This window comes from Euprymna scolopes, chromosome 42 (genome assembly GCF_053919585.1).
Source record: "Euprymna scolopes isolate OS-2025 chromosome 42, ASM5391958v1, whole genome shotgun sequence".
Taxonomy (NCBI): Eukaryota; Metazoa; Mollusca; class Cephalopoda; order Sepiida; family Sepiolidae; genus Euprymna; species Euprymna scolopes.
This window is the reverse complement of record NC_136523.1, coordinates 41475094-41500182: the sequence shown is the minus strand read 5'-3', so window position 1 is coordinate 41500182 and position 25089 is coordinate 41475094. Positions and strand designations below refer to the sequence as shown.

At 37.4% G+C, this 25089-nt stretch overlaps 1 long non-coding RNA gene and 1 other non-coding gene across 2 annotated transcripts in view; both read right to left on the bottom strand.

The window, feature by feature from the left end:
• LOC145267041 (uncharacterized) overlaps positions 1 to 25089 on the bottom strand; it is a 689166-nt gene that overhangs the window by 365647 nt on the left and 298430 nt on the right. The window lies entirely within an intron of this gene.
• On the bottom strand, positions 14216 to 14288 carry Trnar-acg (transfer RNA arginine (anticodon ACG)). Its single transcript has one exon. It is a non-coding gene; the product is annotated as a tRNA-Arg (tRNA).

The window sequence follows — 25089 nt, the reverse complement described above, 5'->3', positions numbered from 1 at the left end:
GTTGGGAGCGTTAATATAGCCAATGTTAAAAGACAACCGTGATAGCAAAATACGTCATTATGTTTCGCAAAGGTATAAATTTATTACAAACTAGCTGGATTACACAATGTTGCCCGGAACAAAAGTCTAACATATTTATTTGAAAACATGCATCTCTTTAAACTTCCTCTCTATATATACACACATGCACGCCCAGGTTCTTTTATTTGTATATAGATTCTTTGATATATTTGTGTAAGGGAAGTACCTCCTTGATTCACATCAGAGCTATATCCCTTTTGATGGTACATACAATGGCTCACTAAATCTGCATCACTTTAATATCAAAGAATGGATTTTTACAAAATAATTTTAATATTATTCATCCAGTACAACGCTGATCTAAACAATACCAACTCGGTAGGTGTTTTGTAAATTTCACTTTTAGCTCTTGATAATTTTCCTTATTATCTATATGCCTAAAACTGTTGAACAATCCAGATTCCCGGGAAGTGACGAGAAACAAAATTCAGCAACAAGCCTGGATGCAAAGCCCGGGGATGGGGTCAAATTCTAGGACTTTAAATCTCTGGTCGCGAGTTTGACTACCTTTTTGAAACAATAGATGGTCGGAACGTTGACGTCATCTGGGCCAAATAAGAGAAGTACATATAGGAGAAAGAGGCGGAGTCGAGAGAATGCGAACAAGAGGGCGCTAGCAACACATTCTTCTCGTGTATTTCTTGTGTAAGTTTGGTGAGGAGGGACCACAGATTGGAGCTCAGACGAGCACTTGCCATGAAAATAACGATAAAGCACAGACAAACTCGTAACATCTCTTCTGATAGAAAGAGGTTGCAGGGAAGAGAAAAGGGCATCCTCTACTAGGCTCCAAAGTCTATTTTTAACTCTATCAAGGTAGGATAAGTCCTTTCTAGCAGCTCCTGCCCATGTGTGGCAAAAGTACTCTATCATTGGACCTACCTGGCTCTTATATAGGTAGAGAATTGCATCAGCAGTTAGATCTCTACTGGATCGATAGAAGGATCCCACCATTTTGCCAGCGAACTTGACAACGGATTTGACGTATGTGTTCCATTTTAGATCAGAAGTAAAGGTCGAACCCGGAAGCTTGTCAAAACATGAGGTCTCCCCAAGACGAGATTCATTCATTTCAATTGATTCCAGATGGGGATCAGAGCGATTATGATGTAAAGATAAAAGCTTGGTTTTAGATGTATTAAAGGTAACCAGTCACCTCTTTCCCCATTGTACCACGTGCTCAAGATCAAGAGAGAGAACCAGAGAGAACTTGGTCATTTACTGTCTTTGATATGTTGCCATAGATGGTAGTGTCTAAATATAACAAAACTAAACGTAAGTTTCTTATTTTTTTTTCAACTGACTGTCTTTGTAACACAATACAAGGAGACTGTTTCCCAAACGACTATTACATGGCTCTTTTCTTTTTCCCCATTGACTACCGTACACTCATTAACCTTTATCCTCAAGCAGCCTCCAGGCCTTGATAAGTGGTGATTCCTTTGTAAAAAAAAAAAAAAACGACACATGACTTTTCATTTTAAACTTAAATTGAAACAATTGTCATCACAAAAGCAGTAAAGCTAGACATATGCAATAAACAGTACAATCTTGGATATAAAAACGGCATGTTCAAAATAAATGTTTCCGTTAAGACCACAATTAAGCATAATACTTGATTTTTTTTTCACTTAAAACTTTAATTCAAGAAATTATACATAAAAATAATTCTACTCTCATTTGATGTTTGCATTTTTTAGTATAATTTAAGGCATTATATAAAAAATAATTTTATAAAAAAAGAACAGTAAGTTCTCTACAGTGCAATGTAGACTACAATGTATTGTAGACTAAATCACTGCATAGAGGATTGAAAATTGGGCGATTTTGACGACAATAAAATATGGAAGTGTGAAATATTCATTGATCCTAATTCAATCCCGGACAACATCAGATATCCCAGCTAATATATATATATATATATATATATATATATATATATATATATATATATATATATAGATGATGATTGATGATTGCAACGTCTTGTCAGACGAGTGCCACTCTCTCAGACACTTAAAGTTCATGAGCCCAAAAATGACTTCCATCGCCACAGGGCCATTTTAATAGACAAATGCCTGAGGGAGTATTTATACACAGATTTGTACGACAGCTAAGTCACTCTTTCGGTTCAAAATGTTGAGATCCAGCAACAAGCAAGAGCAAGATAGCCAGCAACAAGTTAAACTGAAGACCAGCTTAATACGGATACTGGTCTCCCGCTTTATGGTTTTTTAAATCAGAGATTTGCTTCTCCTAGAAAGGTTGCCTTCACCACGGCTTACGATAACCCTCTCCACCCCAACACACATATACATACATACATACAAGCACACACGGTGCTAGTTGGCCGTGGACCCCGAAAAAGGCTTCATTCGCCTTTTTACACACACACACACACACACACACACACACACACATATATATATATATATATATATTTTTTTTTTTTTTTTTTTTTTTTTTTTTCTCGAGTGGTGTTAATCGTGACACCCGGCACTGAAGAAAGGGTGAAACACTAGTGTCTGTAGGTGTTTCATTATTATAGTAAATAATTATATATATATATATATATATATATATATATATATATATATATATATATAATATATAAAGAGAGTGAGAGAATAAATGACAAAACAAAGTATATTTCAAAATTCATGATGTCGAACACCTTATAATTTATTCCTTTAATTCAGTTGACTATGACAATTCTTGACAGTATCTGTTTCAAGAATTGTAAATGTCAACTGCATTAAAGGAATAAATTATAAGATGGTCAGCATCATCAATCTTTTAATATAGTTCTTTTGTCATTTATTCTTTATATTGCTCTGTAATTACATTGAGCTTCTTAAAAAAGGATTGGTATATATGATAAGAGAATATATTTCTACAGAAATATATATATATATATATATATATATATATATATATATATATATATATATATATCTGTATGTGCGTGTTTTCATGTATGCGGTTTTCGCAGAATTCACAAAAATAAAAGAAAAGCAAATCAATAGATATCCAATCATGTAATGCAACGCCGATCGCAATCAGTCGAACATCGATACGTGCCGTTTTAACAATAATTGAATGCCGCAAATATCGATTTTTCTGGGCGTCGCTGTCAGAAATCGTCTTCATTTTTTTTTTTTTTTTACTTCTGTTTCAATTACATAAGCAGAAAATCGAAAAATCTTCGTTAACATCATTTCCAAATATAAATGCAAATGGCGACAATTTCACTTTGAAACTTCTTTTCCGTCCATCTCTTCAGGGGATCGAACATTATCGTTTTGAAAGCAATCAAAGATGTATCGCTGTATAATATATACGTGCTCTATTTTATTTAAAAGAGTGCATACACACACAAACACACCCGCCCACATACATACATACACACACACACACACACACACACATATATATATATATATATAGATATAGATATATATATATTTAAAAGAGTGCACACACACAAACACACCCGACCACACACAGACGCACACACACACACACACACACACAAACGCACCCCACCACATACCCCTCCCCCCACACAAAAACGCCCCCCCCACACACACACCCGACCACATACCCACACACACCCACACACACACACAAACACACCCGACCACATATCCCCCCCACACACAAACATAAACACACCCGACCACATACCCACATACCCCCCCACACACACACCTGACCACATACCCCCCCACACACACATCCACCCACATCCACACACACACACACACACACACAAACACACCCGACCACATACCCACATACCCCCCCACACACACACCTGATCACATACCCCCACACACACATCCACCCACCCGACCACATACCCCCCCACACACATATATATATTTCTGTGAAAATATACTTTATTTCCTTATAACATATACCAATCCTTATTAAATAAGCTCAATGTAATTACAGAGCAATATAGTGAATAAATGACAAAAGACTATATTCCAAATTTCATGATGTTGACCGTCTTACAATTTATTCCTTTAATTCAGCTGATACTTATAATTCTTGACAGTATCTGTTTCGTAGCACAAAATCAATCGCTTAATTATAATATCAGTCAGGGAATCTATTTCACCTTTAACTTATTAGAAGATATAACAACAATCAATTTATCAAAAGCTGATGAAGTGCGTTTAGACATGATAGTAGCCGCCTACATCAAAGTGACAATATGCCTTGTTTGGGGTGAAAATGTAAAAAAAAAAAAAAAAAATAGGAGAATCAACCTTCCTTCAATCAGGTTTATCAAGATATATTTTCTATATACTTGTTCTCATTCATGCTACATGGAAGGAGTTTGTATCGTGCGATCAGCCATGACAATCGATAGCTTAAAAGGTTTCTTATAATTATTAATGGAAAGGAGTTTTGTCTTAGTAGCATAAAATGCAAACATCCAGTTATTCCCTTCCCTATTCGACTAGTTACATTCGTTTGGTTGGTTAATTGTTTTGTTTTACGGCATATCAACCCTTTTCAGGTTATTTAATGCCGAATCCAGTGATTTTGAAAAAAAAATTCTTTAATATAATATATTTGTTCTTTTTTTTTTTTTTTTACAAGTCGGTTTCTATTCAACTCATAGTTGGGATCCTAACAGATACTACTACTCCGGTTCTGAGTGGACCTGGGAGCAATGGCAATTAAAGGGTGGTTTCACATTCCCCAAAGCCTGCAAGCTGGAGCCTCACCATCGGATATAGTTTAAGGTTATATCCAGGACCTTTGGCATTGGTTTCCCCGATATCTTCTAGTTAGAATGATATATATAAAGATATCGAGTAATTTATGTTGTTTTGTAGAGATAAAGGACACTGGCAAATGTGACAAGATTTTTTTTATATAATAGACGAGTTGTGCGACAAGTAATTTCTTTATATTACATTTGAATTTCTGCATGTTTGTACAATCAGAGAAAACAGGGAACCGGGAAGGAACTTCAAACATAAGGAATTCGAGAAAACGAAACTATTAAAATAGATTTTGTTGATTAGTGGGTTGGTCGGGTGTATTTGCGTTGAAACATGTTCGGCAAAGCAGATTCCATTAAATTACGCGCAAAACAAGTACAAGGATACAACACTGCGATGATGAGAGAGTAGCCCTTTTGTTAAAACTGCAAAAGTATTTATCTCAGCTAGCAGGGACGTCTGACGTAGCCCGGTCATAAAATACGCTTAAATATGATATTTTAATTCATGCAGATTTTGTATATATTATTATAGAGTCAATTTTCTATCGATTCTTATATATTATAAAGTTGTGATTTCAAAAATAAAATGAAAAAATATATGACTGGGGCTTGGTAGACAGTGTGGGAGATCTTAGATTGGAGATAGACCCTACTAGTATATGCACCAGCCTAAATGTGGTAACAATACTGCATGCATGGGCGAATAGTTGTCTGTAAAGATATATGTGATATTGTCAATTGTGAGGATTTTTCTAGCGCGTTACAGGGAACCTACCTAATTTGCGGCAGCCTTATCAATGTCTTCTAGATATTTGTTCAAATCTATGTTAATAAGAATGTTAGGCCGAGGAGTTTGACTGATTAGCTCTCGGATAATTTTTTTTATTACATTTTAACCCCAAACAAGGCACATTGTCACTTTGATGTAGGGGGCTACTATCAGGGACATAAGCTACAGAGGTACTATGTGGGGAGTTGGGAAACAAGATGTCGGTTCACGTTACACTTGAACTTCCGCAGGGAAGCAGGAACCCTAAAGGGTATTCAAAAGTCTAGCGGTTCTGGGGAATAAACTACTGGAGTAGAAAGCTCTCTTACATCTAGGGATCTCTACTGTGAAGGGGTGTGATTTTGCTGCTTGTCGGGTTTGTCGGGAGTATTTACGTCGAGGAGTACACGTGCTTGCAGTTTGTTGGAGCATTTACCATTTAAGTACTTGTAGAACAGGCAGAGGGATGCAACATTTCGATGGAACAGAGGCTGAAGCTTAGATGACAGTTCAGGACCTATCAGGGTGGCGACTCTCTTTTGGATCTTTTCTATGAGCGAGAGACTAGTGGTAGATGCACCAGCCCAAATATGAGAACAATACTCCACACATGCATTCTAAGGAAAACATCTTTGAATGTTAACAACCATGAATGTTATCATGGGACGGGGTTAACAACACGGACCGATGACCCGGGTTTGAATCCATATTCGATATGCAATAAAATTTGTTTTAAACTTGGTAAAAATGTTACAGTAATGTATGGAATGCTTCACACTGCTTTTGGCTCATCTTACATGATTCGAGCATAAGTTTTTGAGTGGCATAAGAGATTCAAGGAAAGCAAGGAGTCTCTGGGGGTGCTGAGAAGTGTGGGGGTCGTAAGCAAGTCAGAACACTAGAATTGATCGGCGAAATAATGATTTTCGTGGATAAGGACCGTCGTGTATCTTTAAAAACAATAAGTACACAGTTTGATGTCAATGTGAGAACTGTATACACAATTATTCGCGAGGAACTGAAGACACGAAAGATTTGCAAGAATGCACCAGTTCACAACTTCATTCTTGTCTTAAACTATTTGACCAAGATGGGCATCAAGACAGTTCCTCACCCTCCTTTTAGTCCAAACCTTGCTCCCTGTGACTTTTGGTTATTCCTTAAGCTCAAGGAAAACCTTACAAGATGTCGTTATGAGACAACTTAGGAGATGAAAGGGGCTGTGACGAGGTTAATTGACACGCTCACACAAGAGGACTTCCATGAGGCTTTCCAGAAGATGTTGTAATGGTACAATAAGTGCATTGTAGCCGGAGGAGATTACTTCGAAAGGGACGAGAGTTTCATGTGTGTACTATCAATAAAAGTTCCCATACGAAAAAGTCTGGAAACTTATTGAAGACACCTCGTACATCTTTGAAATAAGCTTTGGATGCGACTTATAACAGATATGTTGGCTGGTCTATCATGGTTATATTTGCTTGAAAATGAGTCACATCAGAGTATCTCATATTTTTATAAGACTTCAAGTCCTCTATCCATGGAGTATTTTTGCCATATCAGGGCTGATGCATCTAACACTAGCATGGAGCTCCAAGCAGACCGTTTCGATAGTACTTCATAACGACGTTTCTTTTGGCTTTCGTTCAATTCGTGAGCTACCTATTTATCAAGTTTTTTGTATTTCCAACCCCTCTCAAGTGGTTGGAAACCGTTGCCCCATCATGGCTGATGCACTAACACTCTTAGAGAGGGGCAAAAGACAAGTGTCAACTTTAAAAGGCTCCCTACTATCTATCAAGCTCCAACATCTGTCCCATCACCGCAGTGTTGCACCCTCGAACCTGTTTTACAAGTACTTCAACGTGCGCCTACTCGACGTATATACTCCCGCCTTATTCGACAAGCAGCAAAATCCCAACCCTTCAATGTTGAGGTATCTACATGCCAGAAAACCTTTTAATAGTTTCTTCTCTCAGACTGCTAGACTTTGGAAATCTCTACCTGTTTCCCTGTTTCCCTGAGCGTACTAAACTGCAGAAGTTTAAATGTACAACTCCCCACAATCTCAAATAGTAATACTTACGTTCCAAGTGGCAATACTCTTTGTTTGAGGTGAAAAAAAAGAATAAAAATTAAAAAAAATAGAGATCTCAGTTGGTCTGTCACGCTCGGGATTGCAATTTACTATTCAATGCGTTTTTTCTCCCCCCCCCCTCCTCCCACTCCTACACGTTTTGGTTATTTTAACTGGCTTTACAAACACGGTTTTCCTAACCCGGGCGGAATGGATGACACGACGGGTCACACACCTTCCAATGCGCACAAAAGTGTTCCTTTCTGCCGGTCAATCGGTCACACTTAAGTTTTTTTTTTTGGGGGGGGGAGGAGTCACATCTTTATCATTGTACAAATCCGAATTGAAAAGGCGAATCTCGGAAGAACTGCAGCTTCATATAGGGTCATATCAGTTCATGTTTCGAAGACTTTGATGCTTTCTATATGAAAAAAAAAAAAACTGTAAAATTTCCAAAACACGACGTTTTCTTTTTCTCTACTATCGTGAAAGAGTTAATTATGGTACATTCACAGCAGAAGTATGAGAATATATATATATATATATATATATATATATATATATATATATATATATATATATATATATATATATATATATATATATGCGAATGTTTTTTCTTAGCTAAATATATGATTTGGATCGAATATGATTACATAGGGAATACTTTTTTTTATGTATTTGCACTTGCGTGTAGCTTTCCGCCTGTATCAAAACAACAAAAAAATGTTCGTGTTTCGTATATATAATTATACATGTATCAAGTTGACAAGAAAATTCTTGCGGTTTCTAACATTTAACTTTAGTTGAACATATCTCGGCTGAAACAAAATTTTATTGATCAAAACAAACACCATCAGAATCAACACACTTTTGCCAACGCAAAACAAGTGTATTTATGCGAGTAACGTAAAAATCTTGTGTTCTGGTGGCGATGAAAAGCGATTTTTTTTCTAACGTATTTCTCACACAGAAAGTTGTTGAGATTCTTAAAAATATGGTAGTCCGTAGTGAAGAGGTCTGGAGAGTGTGGCAGATGAAGCATTGTGTCTTAGCTCAATTCTGTTCAACTTCTGCAGGGTTGGTTTAGCAAAGTGCGGTCGGGCATTGTTGTGGAGGAGAATTGGGTCTTTTTTGTTGACTAATGTTGGGTGTTGTTGTCGAAGTTTCTGATGCATTTCATCCATTTGTTGACAGAACTTCTCTGCCGTAATGGTTTCGATTGCATTAAAAAAACTGACAACTAAATTATCAGCATTACATTTTTTGGTGCAACTCTGGCTTCGGGAAGTGTCCTGGAGCTTTGTCGGCATCTAACCACTGAGCTGAGCGTCGTCAGTTGTCGTAAAGAACCTACTTTTCATCGCATGTCACAACACGGTCGAGAAAGATAACACTTCATAACGGCGTTTCGTTTGGTTTTCGTTCAATTGTGAGGTACCAATTTATTTTTTTTTTCTTTCCAATCTCTCCCAAGTAGTCAGAAATCATCGTATACGTTAAGTCTAATGCAGAACCAAGTTCTCGAACAGTTGTGCGTGGAGTGATTTAGAATATAAAGAGCTTAATTGATCGTTGTCAACATCCGATAGGCAACCACTACGCTCATCAATTTCAAGACTCTCATCGCCGCCACAAAATTTATTAAGCCACCATAGCGCTGTGCGTTTAGTAGTGATTCCTAGGCCAAACACTTCGTGGATATCGAGAGCTGTTTCAGCAGCTTTTCGGCCTAGCTTGAATTGAAATGAGAAAATTGTGCGAATTTGCTTGATTGTTTTTGTATCCCACGTTCTAAAAAAAAAAGACAGAACTGTTTTAAAGCGATTGTAATTTAAACGATTAGATAGAACGGAAAACGTTTTTTAGAATGATATACAAAGTAAAGATATTATAACAAACTATACCATTCACTGAAATGATATACAAAGTAAAGATATTATAACAGAAACTATACCGTTCACTGGAAAAAAGCGGGGGAGGGCAGAGCGGTAGCTCTAGATATATCTAAGGCTTTTGGCAGGGTATGGCATAAGAGTCTCCTCAGGAAGATTAGATCATACGGTATCACTGGTAGAATACTTAACATAATTAAATCCATCTTAGATAAGAAAAAAATCCAGGTTGTCCTCGACGGTCGTACATCTAAACAATATGATATAAATGCGGGAGTGCCCCAGGGGTCTATCCTTGGACCTCTACTGTTCCTGATATTCATAAATGACCTCCCCGACAAAATTTCCTCTGAGATGGGTATATATGCTGATGACACCACACTCTATAACAGGCACGACAGGAAAACAAATGAACACATATCTAAAGAAATGACAAAAACACTAGAGGATGACCTCCAATCTGTAGTGGAATGGGGACAAAAATGGATGGTTACGTTCAATGCCGCCAAGACTAAACTAGTTTCATTACAATAATTACAAGAAACCTTCTCTACCACCTATAGCAATGGCCAACGACTCTTTATCTGAGAGTACGTCTTTCAAGCTCCTTGGCCTAACGTTCACAGGAAACATGAGTTAGAACAATTACATCGAGGGCATTGCCAGGGCCGCTGCAAGGAAGGCGGGCTCTCTCTCTACCGTGCTAGAAAACTACTAACACCCGAAAGTATCCTGTACCTCTACAAGGCAACCATTCGCCCATGTATGGAGTATTGTTGTCACATTTGGGCTGGTGCATCTGCTGCTAGTCTCTCGCTCCTTGACAAGGTTCGAAAGAGAGTCGCAACTCTGATAGGCCCTAAACTGGCATCTAAGCTTCAGCCTCTGTCCCATCGACGAAACATTGCATCCCTCTGCCTGTTCTGCGTATTTTAATGGTGAATGCTCTGACGAACTGCAAGCACTTGTGCCTCCACGACGTGAACATCCTCGACAGACCCGACAGGCTGCAAAATCCCACCCCCACACTGTAGAGATCCCTAGATGTAAAAGATCTTTCTACTCTAGTCAGTTTCTTCCCCAGAACCGCTAGACTCTGGAATTCCATTCCAGGTCCCTGCTTCCCTAACTGTACTGACATGCAGAAGTTCAAGTGTAACGTGAACCGACATCTTGCTGCCCAAATCCCAACATAGTACCCCAGCAGTTGCTGCCCCTGATAGTAGCCCCCTACACCAAAGTGGCAATGTGCCTTGTTTAGGGTGAAAATGTAATAAAAAAAAGAAAAACAAAAACTTATATTTGAAAATACATCCTTTGAAATAAAAAAAAAACCGTTTTATTAATCTAATATTACACCGTACTGTTAAAATTAAATCTTGGGGGTCTATTTACTATATATTAGTTTATCGATTTGTTAGTTATTGTTAAATTCATATTTACTTCGATTTCTTTTAATGATTTGCTTATAATCGAATAGTTTACTCCTGTTCACTTCTTACAAATATTTGGGGCCGCGTCTAGGAAAGATTATCAAGATATTTTTTTATGTTACATTTAAACTTCTGCATATCAGTACAGCCAGGGAAGCAGGCAGCAGGAATGGAATTCCAAAGTCTAGCTGTTCGAGGAAAGAAACTATTAGGATAGAAAGCTTTCTGACATTTAGAGACAACAACAGTGAAGGGGTGAGATTTTGTTGCAAGCGGGTTTGTCGGGAATATGTATGTCGGGGGGGGGGGTGTACAAGTGAAACGAGTTCATCAGAACACATTCCATTAAAATATTTGTAAAACAGGCAAAGTGATGCAACAGTACGGCGATGGGACAGGGGTTGGAGCTTAGTTGACAAATAGGACCGATGAGATTGAGCACTCTTTTCGGGTGGCAACAATACTCCATGCATGAGCGAATGGTGGCCTTGTAAAGGTACAAGATACTCTCAGGCGTGAGTAGTCTTCTAGCTCGATAGAGGGAACCCATCTTCTTTACAGCAGCCTTTGCAATGTCCTCTATGTACTTGTTCCAGTTCATATTGCCCGTAAATGTTAGGCCGAGAAGTTTGAAGGTAGAATTCTCAGGTAGGGTGCTATTTGTCATGGACATAGAGGGTTGGAGAGGCGTCTTGTAATTGTTAAAGGAGAGCAGCTTAGTTTTACTAGCATTAAATGTTACCATCCATTTGCGGACCCATTCCATTATAGTCTGGAGGACATTTTCTAACAATTCTGCCATTGTCTTCGACTATCTGTGTAAGAAAAGAATCCAGGTTGTCATCGATGGTCGCACGTCAAAACAAAATGATATAAATTCGACTGTACCTTAGGGGTCGAATTTTGGACCTTTATTATTCCTGATTTCTGTAAATTACCTCCAGGATAAAATTGTCTCCGAGATGGGTATATTTACTGACGACACAACTCTATAACAGACACAAAAGGAAGACGAATAAACGCATATCCAAGGCAATAGCAAAAACACTAGAAGACCATCAGTGTGTAGAAGAATTGGCATATAAGTTGATAGTAAGTTCCGTTCTTTTACTAAATTACAAGAAAAGTTCTCAATTACTGATATTTTAAATAGATACATTGAGGGCATTGCCGAGGCTGCTGCAAAGAAGATGATCTCTCTCTCTACCATGCGAGAAAGTTACTTACGCCTGAGAGTATCCTATCCTTCTACAAGACCATTATTCACCCATATATGAAGCATTGATGTCACGTTAGGATTGGTGCATCTGCTACTAGTCTCTCACTCATATACATGGTTTAAAAGAATGTCTCTTACATAATAGGTTGCGAACTGTCATCTAAGCTTCAACCTCTGTCCCATCGACGTAATGTTCTATCTCTCTGTCTGTTCTACAAGTATTTTAATGTTGAATGCTCTGACTAACTACAATCCCTTGCACCCCCTCGGCGTAAATACTCCCGACAAACCCGACAAGCAGCAAAATCCCACCCCTACACAGTAGAGATCCCTAGGTGTAAGAAAGCCTTCTACTCTAATTGTTTTTTTTTCCGCAGAAGTGTTAGACTTTGGAACTCCCTTCCTAATTCCTGCTTTCCTAACTGTACTGACATGCAGAAGTTCAATGTGAACGAACATCTCGCTGCTCAACTCCCTGCATGGTGTCCCTGCAACTTATGTCCCCGATTGTAGCCCCATATATCAAAGAGGCACTGTGCCTTGTTTGGGGTGAAAATGGAGAGAAAAAAACAAAAACAAAACAAAACAAAACAAAAACAAAACAAAACAGAAAAAACAAAACAAAACAGAAAACAGGCGAGTTGAAATTTGCCGTCAATTGCTAAGCAATCCATTGGACGAGCGTTTTTGAAAGCACTTTGTGACAGCGGACGAGAAATGGGTCTATCTGGTTCAGCGCATTCAAAACAAGCAATGAGTTGAGAAAGTCTTAGAAAATAACTAGCCTGGGTACCCGGCGTTGCCCGGTTGTTTAGAGGTGTGAGTTAAGCAAAAAAAAAAAAAAAAAATTAAGTGGTAGTAGGCAAGCAGGTTCGAATCCGTACCGCGAAGGAGGAAAAGAACGTGAAAAAAACGTGACGTCTTTGCTGTTGAGCCCACTGTCAAACCGGAAGTGGCGAAGGTTTAAATTAACGCTAGTCAATCGAAAAGATGGGATGCATTTGGAAAATATCAGCGAAAAAGTGACCCCTTACTGTAGAAAATTGCGCAGTTGAGGATGAAGGAATTAATGATTTTAGCCAATTTTTCAATATTTGTTGTCCAAAGAGTCGAGCTTCAAAATGATACCAATCTCTTGAAAATGTATCGCCTCTGTCAAAAGTTTTAGGCAGATATACAAACATACATACATACAGACAGACATTTAAACAGAGGTGAGATTTATATTATAGATGGTCTTTATTTTGTGGATTATTTTTTTGTTATTTTTATTATTACTTGGCGTGAGAAATTTCAATTTTTTGCAAGTGTTTACAAAATTTTGACACAACCTTATATTTTCTTATTTGCAGTTGTATAACATTAATTTGTGGCATCTCGCGACAGATGCGATCGACGTCAATAACTCATCTATGTAAAGAGCCGCGGTACATTATATAACAGCGATTTTCGTCGGACTATTTTTTCCTCAAGCTGGGTGGACATTCATTCCCAGGACAAAAGTCGTAATAGCAAAATCGCCAGTCGGCTATGGAGGTTTCTTATTCATTTGTCGCCTGCACAATAATTATTAAACTCCTTCAAATTAACGAACATTATATATTTACTTAGACAATAAAAAGGAAAACAAAAACGGGAGGCAATGACTGAACACACTACGTTTAATTATGTAATTATGTAAATCGCTCAGATACCATGCTTTATGATCTGAAAGTAATCTACGAGATGCGTCCAAGAAGTTTCTCGAATGGTCACTTTTATTGATAACTAGCGGCTGCGCTGCGCCGGCACACACAATGCCGAGTCAAACACAAAATCGAGTACACTCAACATCAAGTACACTCAACATCGCCTTACCATCAACGCTTACCTTGTGAACTCGGAGTATAGGAAATTTCCATATGCACAAAACAAAATCAGTGAAAAAAACAAAAACACCCTAACTAAGGGTAAGGATAATGAGTAAACGTTGGATAAAATGATGGTTAAAATTATTATGAACTTGCCAGGATTCGAACCTGGAATCTTCTGATCCGTAGTCAGACGCGTTATCCATTGCGCCACAAGTCCTATCCATATGCCGCAAGATGTTACCGCAACTGTATACAGACAGTGCTAAATTCCGTTGACATGAGCAGGCAACTTTTTCGACAATTGCACGAAACGGCCCCAAAACCCTTATTTCGGGCTTTTTGTGTGACTCGGCGTTGTTCGTTACGAACCATATATAGATAAGAACAATCTAGGGACTCACACCTTTCAGGGGAAAAAATAATTTTTCGATTCGGCGCATCCGTTCGAAAGTTTTATTGGTACACACACTCACACACATGAATAAATAAACATTTAGAATGTTATGAATAGTATCGATAGATACACACATGGAACTCTAGTCCCCTTCGACATGATCTCCTCCGGCTGTAATGCACTTGCTTTTACCATTCCAACAACATCTATGGGGGCCCTCTTGTATGATCGTGTCAATGACTCTCGTCACAGCCCCTTTTCATCTCCTCAGTTGTCTCATAACGACGGCCTCTAAGCTGACCTGCTTCCTGGTCGAAGACAACATGACAGCGTTCAGATCTAATGTAAACAAGTTCTTGTCTAGTCATCCGCTAATAAAATTCTACTCAATCTACACTATTAACGATTACTACACTACAACCTTACATCCATCAACCGTTATCCTCAAGTGGCCTTCGGGCCTTGATAAGTAGTCACTCATAAGGAAAAAAAATTCAGAATAGGAACCAAAACACCTCACCTATTCTATTAAACTTTATATATATATATATATATATATATATATATATATATATATATATATATATATATATATATATATATATATATATGTGTGTGTGTGTGTGTGTGTGTGTGTTTTGCTTTTGGTTTTTGCGATATGTTTTGAGTGAATTTAATTATTTATGAAAGTGCATTTTTATCTAAATGCGAGTTGGTTTCGAGTGTCTGTTTGTCTTTATCGTATAAATAAAGCGAAACTGTTCGAAGCAAATCGACTGGCCTTCGTGGCCGAGACGTCTTGAAGGCAATCAGCTTTGATCAATGTGAAGCAAACCCTTCATATCAGACAATTGCTATTCATTTGGACACTACCGGAGCTCCCCCCTTTGGGGGGGGGGGCTGGTTTTCCCCAACATCGTGTTGAACCAAATAAATAAAACGGCAGAAAGCGGGAAGTTTTTCAGGCCTTCAGCCAGACGTTAATTTCTGCGCCTGCGTGAACTCATTCACTTAACTATTCATTTCTCTGAGCCAACTTTTTGATTGACGTCATTAAATTTGAACGCTTTTAACTTCCGTCGCGTCATAGCCTAGCGGTAAGATGTTAGGTTTTCTCCTACCTGCCTAACTAATACTTTTTGTTGCTCTGCTCAAAACACACCTCAAAACACCCGGGCAACGCCGACCACCCCGCTAGTTCTATAATAATTTATACCCAAATCTAAAAGTAACGTACAATAAAATTATTTATTATTTCGTTCCGAATTAGTTCTTTTTCTTTTCTTCTTCTTCACATAAGCTACCTAGTTGCATTGACATTTGATATTACGCAAAAAAAAAACAATAACAAAAAAAAAACCGAATACGACAACCAATAAAATGGCAGCCAGACTTGAAACACCTAAAAAGAATATACGAGGACTAAACGGTCAGCGTAAAGTGGTACGCCTACGACGTAAGCGGAAAGGATCACCTCCAAGTGTTCGGACTTTACTGTTTATTGTGATCGCCATATTGATCGTCATTGATTATTTTCGATGTTTGCCGACGAAACAAAAGGCGAGCAACCGAAATGGATCTTTGATTTATTAATGCTTATTTAGGAGGCGATCTTTTGTTTCCTTTTTGTATTTTTCATTACAATTGCGGGTTTGTGTAGATCGCATTCGGTCGGCAAAAACAAAACAAAGCCAAAAAAAAAAAAACAAAAAATCTAGCGACAAAGACTCGCACGGATATATATTTATTCTACTTAGAAGGTCGCCGCTTATCACGGCCTAGATACCACTCAAGGATAAGGAGTAAGTGTTACGCAATTGGCGAGACAAGATCAGTTTTGGTGGCGTTTGAGTAGGGCTAGATTATCTAAATGAACAACTCAGTAGGAATTTATTGACATTAAACTTGAAAACGACCATGTTACACTCATCTGGGAAGCGAACAAACAGTATTGAGTTAGGAAAGACACTCAACTCATGGAACTTTCGTTTAGTTTTGGGCACAGATAGAAAGTGACGAGTATTTGCTGTGCGCCTGTTACAGGGAGGGACTATAAATTGGAAAAGAGGGACTAGAAATTGGAAAGTTTCTTTCTTAGAACTGTACGCCTGTGGAACTCTGTTCCGTCTGCCTGCTTCCCTCAGGACTACAATTTGGATGTCTTCAAGTCCAATGTTAACAAATTCCTAATGAACCGCCCCCTTAAGTAAACACTTCAGCAAATCTTCTCACTAACTTTATGTACTTGCAATAACCCTTATCCCTGAGTGGCTTCCGGGCCTTGATAAGTGGTGATCACTGTGTAAAAAAAAAAAAAAAAAAAAAAAAAAAAACTTAATCGAATACCATCTTCCTTCGCATTGCCTCCGCCTTCTGGGAGGAGACTAATTTAATATGTCATGTGGTAACGATAAAATCTTCGCGCGGGTTGCCTTTTTCTTTGTATGAATGGGTGCAGTAGCTTTTTGTTATGAAATTATGCTTGAGGTATTACTCCCTCCTTTCTCTTGAGGGGGTGGGGGAAGTATAGTATATGCTTGCTCGTCAGATTTCTACAATAATATCAGATTGACAAAAAGTTCTTTGCGGTTTTTAACTTTTAAACGCAGATGAGCATATCTTGGCTCAAACAACATTGTATTGATTGAAATAAGAACCGCCAGATTCACCGCGCTTCCGTCAACGCAAAATAAGTGTATTTAAACCAGTAACCTAAAAATGTTTCGTTCTGGTGATGATGAAAACGTTATTGATATCGCTTAGGTTTCTGAAGCATTTCTTACCCTCAAGGTTATCGAGATGCTTGAAAAAGTGGTAGTCGGTTGGTGAGAGGTCTGGAGAGTATAGCGGATGAGACAGAGTTCGTAGCTCACTAGCAAGGAACAAACCACACAGCCAACGTTAAACATGAGAAACTGACATATAGTAATGAAATAGTGATCGATATCCTTAGTATAGCAGGTGTGACCCGACGGAACTTCTTTTCTTCTATTTATTATTTGTTGACCCAGGCAACGCCGGATATCCCTGCTAGTATGCTATAAGAGCCCCTTCAGTCAAAGGGATGCCCGCGCGTGAAATTTTTGTGGCAACCACACCTCTCCTGAGTGGACATTGTTAAATACGAGTGGCAAGCGATGTTGTAGAAGTGACCATACGTGAAGAGTAATTTGTTTGCCGCGTATTTAAAACATGCTATTATCGAACAGCCGAACTTACATAATAGAAGTCTCAGAATCTCGGAATCAAGCGGTGTAGTAATAGATTTTCACATGTATGAACAGATGACCCGGTGTCAACTGGCGGTGTGTTAAGATATTTTACAGGAATGAAAAAAAAAAAAATGGCTGCAACTATCTGTTTGAACGGCATTTTTAGGACAACTAGAAATCTCGGAATGAATGTAATGTTTTTGTAATAATAAAAAACCGTAACACTATTTTCGTGAAACACGCAGTTATTGTATTCAATTATTTACCTCTAATTGCTGAAAAAGGGTGGGGTCGAGATTACTTTATGCAAAAATATAAAATAGTAAACCGTAAAAATATTTGGAGAGGTCACTTGCTTTCATATAGATGGCATTAAAGATAATTGTTTAGAGAATTAGCCAACAGCATTCACGTTAGACGCGTTGAACTGGTTTTCTTCATAGGAAGTACAGAAATATTAACTTAATAAACGGTCTTCAATTGCCTGTATATTCTGGCCAGAAGAGATGACGACGTTACATTTTTGCAATTCTAACAGAGAGGTGTCGAAGCCCCGCTATATGATACACATATTGGTAACTATTAGGGAAGACCACTTCCCTAATAGTTACCAATATGGCACTAACTTGGTTCAACCTTATTTAACGTCGACAATCTGAGAAAAATGGTAGTGCCAACGTGAATAAGCAGTATATTTTAGAATTTCTGAGAAAGAAATATAATAAATAATGGCCAGTTCCACGTTAGATCAGAGATGTTAATATATATATATGCAGTCATCGACATACAGTACTGTTTCGTTGTATCACAGCACATCAGTGCCGCTAGACTAGCACCTCTCCCAAGCCGAAGATTGAACCTACAACCATTGCGTTGACAGTCAGCAGTTCTACCCATCGACCCACGGGAGAGGCGCCCGCAAATAACCTCCACAAATGTTATTTTAAACAAACATTCGTCCACCACTTTTATAGTGCTCAAACCGCTTGTTTATAAACAAACAGTGAGCCTCGCATTTTTCAGCCAATGAAGTAGCGGATGAGATTATTTACGACAGTGCTCTACCCAAATAGGAGGGGTAAATATATTTGTAATCGACAAACATTACTGTTTCGTTGTATGACAACACATCAGTGCCGCTAGACTAGCACCTATGCCCCGCATAGATCGGTCGTAAAATACGCCTTAATATGATATTTTGATTAATGCGGATTTAGTATTTATTATTATATCGGACCCAATATATAGTTATGAGTTAAAAAGTTTTAAAAAATGATTCGTGCGCAACCACCCAGAATCGAAACCAAAACATTTAGCTTAGGATTTATTTTTTTCCTTTGACGTTAATGCCTGAGTTACGAAGACATGTTTGCTGCAAGGCTAAAAATTAAAACATGAACCGATAGCTATGACGCTACGTATGCACATTTTTTAAATCCCCAATTTGGATTTTCACTTTTGAAAAAAAAAAACAATAAATAAATTAATAAATAAAATAAAATAAAATAAATAAAAATAATAATAATCAGTCGCCTTTTAAAATCTGAAAGATGTTTTCAGTTGCCTCTTTCCATAAGGTGCCTATCGAAATCGAAATAATGTACACGTCAGACGCAAAAATAAAAAAATAAATAAAAATAAAAATTACAATCTAAAATTTCACGCTTTTCTAGCGGCAATCCCGTATGTTGATTCTGCTGATATTTGGATTTTTACACCGAAACAAAATGGCGACTGTGACCGCCGTCGCTGCTGCGGCTGCTGCTGCTGCTGTTGCTATTGCTGCTGCTTTTAATGCATGTTTATCAACGACGCTTGTCAGGTCTATAAACATTGAGGATCGTCGTGCAGTATTTCATTTCTTTTCCCCAGCAAACTCCGCGTAATATCCGGCCGTGGTGTTTTCACGAGAGAAGCCGTAAAATCTCTCAGCAAAACAGCCTCAAGGTTTGATCCTCTCCTCTCCAAAGTGTCTTAAGCGCAACAGAGAAAAGTTAACGGGTGAACATGTACTCAAGGGTCTTGTTTGTCCGTAGAAGCAGATAAAAGTGTCATATTTGACCGTGGGGTGAGGATGAATTAGCGGAGAATACTTGGAGAGACGAAAAAATGTTATTGGTTGAGTAACGTAGAAATAGTATATATATATATATATATATATATATATATATATATATATATATATATATATAGATAGATAGATAGATAGATAGATAGATAGATATTTGTGTCAGGTCATGTCATATGCTACTGGTACCATGTAACCCAGTACTACCTGTCTCATGGTCGGGTCACCGGCGACTAAACTGGTTCCCCCACCAGACTTGTTTGGTGAGGAGGGCGGCTAGTCTCCCTGGAGGATTAAAAACAAGACCTTCCAAAGGGCGAATGAACTCTTTTTTTGGGGTGAACGGCCAACTAGCACCGTGTATATTTGTGTGTGTGTATATGTGTATTGGGGTGGAGAGGGCTCCCGTAAGCCGTGGTGAAGACAACCTTTCTAGGAGAAGCAAATCTCTGATATAAAAAACCATAAAGCGGGAGACCAGTTCCCGCATTAAGCTGGTCTGCATTTTTATTTGTTGCTGGCTATATTGCTCTTGCTTGTTGCTGGATCTCAACATTTTGAACCGAGAGAGAGACTTAGCTGTCGTACAAAACTAAGACTCTGTAACATCATCTTTGTATAGATACTCCCTCAGGCATTTGGGCTCATGGATTTTAAATGTCTGAGGGATTGGCACTCGTCAGACAAGACTTTGCAATCATCATATATATATGTATTTTTAATAATAATATAGTAAATAATTACACACACACACACACACACACACATATATATATATACATGTAATTATTAACTATATTATTATTAAAATAAGTATACTCCTCACATTTCTTCAAATATTTAAGGATATCTCTTTATGGGACAGCACTGAAAAAATATTTTTTTTACACAATGAAAAATAGTCTGTCTGCAGCATATATAACAAAATAACTCAAAATACCTCAAAATATAGCCATTAAAAGCTAAATCCCTAGCAACAAAAAGGAGTACACCCCTTAGGAAAAGTTGTCAATATTAACATACAACATGTCAACTCTTAATATTTTATGTGGCCACCACCATAATCCAAAACTGCGTTTACTCTCCTAGGCACGGAGTTTACCAGAGCTTGAAACGTAGCCACTGGAATGCTCTTCCACTCTTTAATAAGGATATTTGAAACTTTATGCACCTTCACCTTTTGCTTGTGGATGCCCCAAAGATATTCTATTGGGTTCAAGTCTAGAGACATGCTTGGCCAGTCCATCACCTTTACCCTCAGCCTCTTCAGTAAAGCAGTGGTTGTCTTGGAGGCGTGGTTTTGGTCATTGTTATGTGGATTATATATATAATTATATATTATATTTATATAATTATACTATATATTTATATATATATAAATATATATATATAAATATATATATAAAAAAATATATATATATATATATATATATATATATATATAGCCCAACTCCCCTCTACCCCCTACTCCAAATGAAATACTTCTATAGGTCCCTCTCCCTAATCTTAGATAAAGATTTATTCTTGTAAATAATATAAGTTTTGTATTTTGAGTGATATTTAAAAGGGAAATTATTGGCCTGATGACGTAGTCTTTGTTAAACGGGTGATTACAGAAACGTTTATCACATAGGTAACCATTAATGTTTGTATAAATAAATAAATAAATATATTATGGGCGACTTTCTAAAAATAAATAAAAACAAAAAATCTAGCTTCGAGGCGAAGCCATTATTAACCGAATCTATCGTTTGAAAAAACAACAACAACAACAACAACAACAACAACAACAATAACAAATCTTAATTTATAAGCGATAAAAATAAACAGTAAATTCATCTAGGGTTCGTGGCCTAACGGTTAAGGCGCCGAACTGTGGAAACATGGTCTGAAGTTCGATCCCTAGAAACAGTTGAACTACGCTGATGAGAGTTAATTAAACTCGAAACACGCGTGTACGTAGATTACTGTTTTAAAAATAATAAAAATAAATTAAAAAAATGTTATATATATATATATATATATATATATATATATATATATATATATACATACATTTAGAATACATACAGTTAGATATATATATATATATACACACATATAGTGTGTGCGCGTATGTACACACACACACACACACACATATATATATATATATATATATATATATATATATATATATATATATATATATATACCGAAAAAAAAACAGCAACAACAACAACAAATCTAAATTTATTGGTCTGAAGTTCGATCCCTAGAAACAGTTGAGCTACGCTGATGAGAGTTAATTAAACTCGAAACACGCGCGTACGTAGATTACTGTTAAAAATATCAGGTGGAGGAGAGACTAAAATTTGCTGCTATAGTTTCAAATGATCTGAAATAGCAGCAAGGAGAGACTTGATTACAAATATTTCTCATATATAGTATCTCTCCTCTTTTGGAAAGCAGTTACGATTATGATGAATATCTCCAGTACTAAATAATCCTTATACATTGTGACATTTACTTTATGTATGAAAAACGAAGATGGGATATATAACATAGAAGAGATATTTGGAATCAAGTCTCCCCTTGCTGTTATTTCAAATCATTTTAAACCATAGCAGCAAGTTTTTGATTCTATCCAATAAGACCAGGTGTTTTGGGGAAATATAAGATATTTTGTAATTCATATGCAAAAACTAGAAAAACAAACGACTATAAATCGATTTATAGCTGTAACAACGTGGTTAAAATAGACTCTGGATGATGGATGATCCTGTTAATGTACGACTTTGAAGGCAAATGTCACACAGCCCACTACACAATTCAGGTCGTTACCTTTCCAACGAGCCTTGATTTGTTAACTTCTGATCAATAATTGCTTAGATTTGAACTTATAAAATTGGTAGATCTATCTATCTATCTATCTATCTATCTATCTATCTATCTATCTACCTATCTATCTATCTATCTATCTATCTATCTATCTATACCCGTAGCTGAATTAAATATTGAAAGGCTCATATCTTTGGTTCTATGAGACATGAAAATTTGCAGGCTTTTTAAAGATATAATAATAATATATGGTTAACATTTCATGAGAATTGGTAAAAAAAACCCAATATTTTCAAATCAAAAAATGTGCCCAAATTTGCTTACATTTGTATTTATAGTGTCCTGACAAGCCAGCTTTATTTTTGGTGCATTGGGGTGAATTTTGCGTAGGGTTTGTTTTTGCTTGGTTGTCTCTCCTGTGGTCTTGCCAGCCCACTAATATAGATATATCTATATTTGTAGCCGAATTGAATATTGAAATGCTCATCAGTGTTTTTGCTTGGTTGTTTCCCCTGTGCAAAGCACACAATAGGTGCTTTGTTCGTTGTAGACGACAAATGACATCGGATGGTCCACCGGATATCGACTGGTTAATTATTTGTTTCCCACGAAACAAAATGTGACATAAGGTCGGTTTAATGTGGGAGATGACCAGCTCCCCTTAAAAGTGGATTCTGCAAAAATAAAATTGCCTTAGTATAGAAGAGTTTCCCCCTCCATTGACCGAGGACAAATAATTTGAGTGCAGCATCTGTGCAGACACCACAGTTCAGTGACCAGCCCAGCACAAGTACCGGGTTGCCTCACACCTTAGTCTTTTAGTATTTATTCAGATTGGAATAGTCTATTAGTAGGTAACGTAGGTTATTTCCGCCACAATACTCCCTCCCAAGCTGATAACGCTGAAGGGTGTAGCAGTATTTTTTCCTCTTTGACTGGACCACGAACGGCCTGGTGTTTTTTTTTCTGCCAGGACGTCTTGGTTCTGGTGTAATTTTATTTTTATTTTTTGACGGGGGCTCAATATTAAATGTGTCGTAGACTGTTTCAGTAGCCTCTACTTCTTGAGGAATTCATTGTTCAGGGAGATTTTTTTTCTTTTGACCTAGGACCCACTTGAAATAATCCATCAAATAAGGGGCGAAAATGCGTATATGCAAATTAGGAAGTGTGCTTGAGAAGAAAAAGGAAAAAAATGAGAAAAATGCGTCACATTATCGGGAGAAACGAGTCGACGTCGAAGAACATAGACGTGTAAATGGAGAAATGGTTGGCTACGGGCGGCATGGGGCCGGAGACAAAAAATGTATACCGGGCGAGATGGACGATGCTGAGAGACTTTTAACTTGTGTAGAAACGGGAGACTAACGGTTGCTGCGGAGTCAGATTTATCTATTTTGTTTGTGTTCCTTTTCGACTATGTCAGATGGCGTTGAGGGGTGCAAGAGAAGTTTGAACTGTAACAAACACGGTTCAAGCATTACGGCAACGTTACACTACATTACCACCCTCTTATTAAAACACAGAATAAAGTACTTTCTAGCTAGATGGTCAGTTAGTACAGTTAATTCGAACAGTTACTACACAATTGCCCTGAAGGAAAAGATAATCCCTGGAAGTACAGTAACATTACTGCAGAATATATACGGTAAATATAAAAAGAAGGAGTTAATACATAGAGGAATCGACTCCCCAACAAAATGGAGGAAACGCCTGGGAGGGTAATAACATGGAAACAGAACAGATACTGCTCTAACTTCCTGAATCGAGCATTGAACAATTGTTATATAAATCACTGTCGGGCGATACCAAGTAACCTTGACGATTATCATTATGATCGTTGTTGATGTTTGGAGAATAGAAAGTTTAGAAAATATGTATTGAGATGAATTAGGTATCTTTACAGGTAAAAATATTTAGGATGGAAATGTATCGGTAATGCTTACGTGGAATGTTAGAACATAAACAATGGAGATGATTTAGTAGCGGTATCAGGTGATCTTAAAGCTATGTGTACTAATGAGGTAACGCAGTAGTTTAGAAGAGACACGTACAGTGTAAGTTTAGAATAGAGAGTTCGAGTGGCGGTATTTTTAGAGTTCCTTCCTCATAGGTTTTGAAACGACTGAGTCTATCTTTTGCAAATTTAACACAAAGCTAATTTATATGTCTGGCAGTGTTCTTAGATATGTTTTGTCCAACAATTCATCCGATATCGAAAATCGAAAAAGTCCGATCTTTAAAATAGTCTTTTCTCTATTATAGATAAAAAAGAGAATAATTTTTACAAGGAGATATTTTACGTTACACCGGCGAAGGGAATTGATAAAGTCTTAGCAAATCATTTCCTTGACGTTTCTGAATTTTTGAGATGAGGATTGGTTATATGTATTATTATTCATCGGTCTACTGTTCTCATCTTGAGTGTAATTTTCACAACGTTTCGGTCGATATAACCTCCGACCTTCTTCAAATGTATCTTGTCGAACTCGGGAATTCGGACGGAATTTCGAGCGGAGCCCTT